Source organism: Myotis myotis, unplaced genomic scaffold (assembly GCF_014108235.1).
Source record: "Myotis myotis isolate mMyoMyo1 unplaced genomic scaffold, mMyoMyo1.p scaffold_m19_p_2, whole genome shotgun sequence".
NCBI classification, from domain to species: domain Eukaryota; kingdom Metazoa; phylum Chordata; class Mammalia; order Chiroptera; family Vespertilionidae; genus Myotis; species Myotis myotis.
In genome coordinates this window covers 71,410,734-71,414,326 of record NW_023416324.1, presented here as the reverse complement: position 1 = coordinate 71,414,326, position 3,593 = coordinate 71,410,734, and the positions used below count along the sequence as shown (strand labels likewise).

Here is a 3,593-nt window from a genome sequence, read left to right as displayed (position 1 = left end):
AAATAACGCGAGGAAGGGGGAGGAGTGAGTTAGGCCGGGCTGTCTACCCAGAGGGGTACAGTGAGGAAGTGGTCTCTCTGCACTTGAGGACTGACTTCTGGGGGGAATACCGGGAGAGCTAAACTCTAAAAACTCCCGGCAGAGGAGTGCAAGGCGAGGTCACCGCAGGTAAAAGTCGCGGGGGGTTCCGCCAGGGGCCCGGCTACGCGGACCCGCGCGGCGGGGTGGGGCCGCGAAGCCTCAAATCACCAGTTGAGGGCCGAGCGCGCCGGCTCAGAGCCGCGCCTGCAGCTGCCGCGGCGGGAGCGCGAGCCGGAGCCGGAGCCGGAGCCGCAGCGCCGGGCCCGGGCGAGCGGCGCGGGCTTCTGGGCGGGCGCGCCCCGCGGACCATGAGCGACCCCTGCTCCGGGAGCAGCCGCGGCGCGGGGCCCGCGGTGCGGAGCGTCTGAGTCCCTGCGGGAGACACGGACGCCCAGCGCGCCGGGAGGTGAGTCCGCTGCGGGTCCCGCGGGGGTGCTGCGCCTGGCGGGGTGCCGCCCCCCCTGGGGTGCCTTGTTTCTCCCAAGGAGGACGGGCTGGGAAGCGTGTTGGGAAAGTTTCGGCAGCAGGGAAAGCAGCCGGCGCTCCCACCGCACCCCACTCCCGACCCCCGGCTGCGCTGGCGTCCGGGGCCGGGAGTGGCTGTAGTGGGGACGGGACTTGCGCCCTCGGGGGCCTCTGAACCGGCTGGGATTCGCCGAGTGGCCCGCGGCGGCAGGCGAGCATCTCTGCTCTTGGCTCCTCTGGGGCATCTTCCCGGGCGCTGGGGCCAAGCCTTTCCCGGCTGCTCGGCCAGCCGCCCCTCCCCGTCCCGTCCCCTTTGCCCTGAGGCCGGCGGGGGTCAGGGGACGCGGCGCCCGGGGGCTCCGCTGGGAGCGCTGGCTCGGAGGAGGCGAGTTTCTCCACTAATCTCCTGGAAAGTTTGCAAAGAAAGCGAAGGAGCCTGCCGTGTAACTGTTGACAACATCTCCCTCCCTCCCTCCCTTTGTTGAGAAAGAATGAATAGTTGGTTGTGTTGCTCCCTCTGCGTCGGAGCGGCGAGGGGAGGGAGGGGAGGTGAAGGCGGGGAAGGGAGGGAATGACGGTGGGAGCTACAGGAAGGAGGTTCCTATCTCAAACCGTCTCTCCTTTCGGGCTTAGGCTGCCACCACTTTAAAAGTTTGATCAGGTGTAGCCACTGGTCTGGGAGAGATCGAGTGAGCTGGGAGGCAGCTGGTGAGGCGCCTGTTCCGTGGGGATCGCGGCGGGTCGTGGCTGGGACTTGGGGGAGGTGGAAAAGTCTGTTTTTGGTGTTAACTCGACTGAAGCAAGGTGCGAAGGGGAAAGACGAGCGCTTGTGTCTGCTTTCACCTGAAGTCATCAGCAGAGAGAGAAAACGAGCCATTCAGAGATTCTTTGAAACCTTGCCTCTTATCTTCCAAGGCTACGCAGATCTCCCCAAGGAATATACACTGGCGAAGGGAAGGTCAGTTGGAGAGGGAATAATCTCCCTGCGTGTTGCCAAGGGCTGGGAGAGATAGGGGAGGGGGGAGGGGAGTCCTCGGTGCTGGGGGCTGGGCTCAGCAGAGCGGGGTCTCAGGTGGGAAAGGGCTCCCAGTAGATCAAGGGGAAGCCACAGAGCACGGGTTGTAAGGGGGTATGTGGTACATAAAGTAAATAACTTGCCATGCCAAGGGCTCCCCCACCCTCACTGCAACTTGCTCCAAACTGCTGCTAAGCCTGACATTTCCAGGATGACTAACCAAGATCTTGATCTCCCCCAGTTCATATAGAAAGGACTGCTTGTCCAATGCTAATCCTAACCTTATCATGTAAATCCTGTGCTGTGGTGCTTGAAATACAATCCAGGGAGAATTATTCATACTTCAATCATTTGGCTGGACTTCATTGAGTTTACTTCAAAAATAAAGGCATACTCTTAATATTTAAGCCCCAGCAAACTTCATATCAGGTGGCTAAGCCCTTTATCTGTGCCATTCCATCTCCTCTGACTCTGCAGAGAAGATATAAAAGTACATATCCAAATTGTAAATTCTCTGCCAAGGTCATAATAAGGCAGTGGAAGGCAGTTTCATTTCCAGAGTTTAAAAATATACACAATTCTGGGCCTGGCCAGTGTGCTCAGTGGTTAGAGTGTCAGCCCATGCACCAAAGGGTCGGGTTCGATTCCCAGCCAAGGGCATGTATCTGGGTTATGGGTTCGCTCCCTGCCCCTCGTGGGGGCACCTGCAGGAGGCAACCAGTTGATATGTCTCTCTCACATCTATGTTTTTCTCTCTCCATCCCTTCCACTCTCTCTGAAAAAGCAATGGAAAAATATTCTCAGGTAAGAATTAAGTATATATATATATATATATATATATATATATATATATATATATATATATTTCTTAAAGCCCATATCAGATGACCATCTATGAGTTTGACTTGGAATCTCTCATAGAGTAAAATAGAAAAATTCAAGTAAAATAGAAAAATCCAAGTATGTGAGCTGCTTATCTCTGCCTTGATTCCATGTGGTCATCAGTTTCTTTGACACATCGTGGTAAAGCAAGTGAGTCAGGCTGCTATTTACAAGTATTTCAAAGCACAGCCAGATAGGTTGGGAGCTTGTCAGGCTTGCTCATGTCCCTACTGAGATTTCAGCTCTTTGAACATTCACATGCATCTCATTTTCATATCAAGATATAGAGTGTTTGACCTTTGTATAGTCATGCACCACCTGACAGGGATGCGTTCTGGGAAATGCACTGTTAGGTGATTTTATCATTGTGGGAACATCATATAATGCACTTACACAAACCTATATGGTATAGCCTACTTTACACCTTGGCTGTGTAGTATGGCCTATTGCTCCTAGACTACAAACCTGTACAGCATGTTACTGTCCTGAATACTATAGGCAATTGTAACAAAAAGTTAAGTATTTATGTATCTAAACAGAGGAAAGGTACAGTAAAAATACAGTATAAAAAATGATCCGCCTTTCATGGAAGTGCCCTGTCCTTACCATGAATGGAGCTTGCAGGACTGAATTTGTTCTGGGCGGGCCAGTGAGTGACTGGTGAGTGAATGTGAAGGCTTAGGACATTACTGTACACAACTGTTGATTTAAAAACACTGTACATTTAGGCGACACTAAATTTATAAAACAACACAAGATTAAACCAAGCGCACGAGAAGATGATGTAATCCAGAGACGAGTAAGCACGAGATGTCTAGGCTATGCTGGTGTAACAGGGTACACTGTTTTACAGCAAATTTAGGTTTTTAATAAGTGGAAAGAGTACACTTTAACATTATAGCACATGATTGTGTGTTCTATACTTTTATATGACTGGCAGAACAGTAGGTCTGTTTACACGGGATCAACATAAGCATGTGAGTAACGTGTTGCATGATGATGGCTATGACATCACTAGGCGATAGGGATTTTTTAGCTCCATTATAATCTTATGGGAACACTGTGATGTATGTGGCCCATCACTGGCTGAACTGGCATTATATGGTGCACGACTAAGTCTCAAGACCTAGCGTCAGGCTGTGTCAGGACG

At 52.2% G+C, this 3,593-nt stretch overlaps 1 protein-coding gene across 2 annotated transcripts in view; it reads left to right on the top strand.

The window, feature by feature from the left end:
* The first annotated feature begins 273 nt into the window (after window positions 1–273).
* The window catches only part of BCAR3 (BCAR3 adaptor protein, NSP family member), a 109,502-nt gene continuing 106,182 nt past the window's right edge, over window positions 274–3,593 (top strand). Inside the window, exon 1 of one of the 2 annotated variants that reach the window (XM_036347062.1) lies at window positions 274–487. The gene's annotated coding sequence lies outside the window, so the exon portion shown is untranslated. Of the gene's footprint in view, window positions 488–1,165; window positions 1,505–3,593 lie in introns of those variants that run through there. The other variant, XM_036347056.1, reaches the window with a different exon arrangement.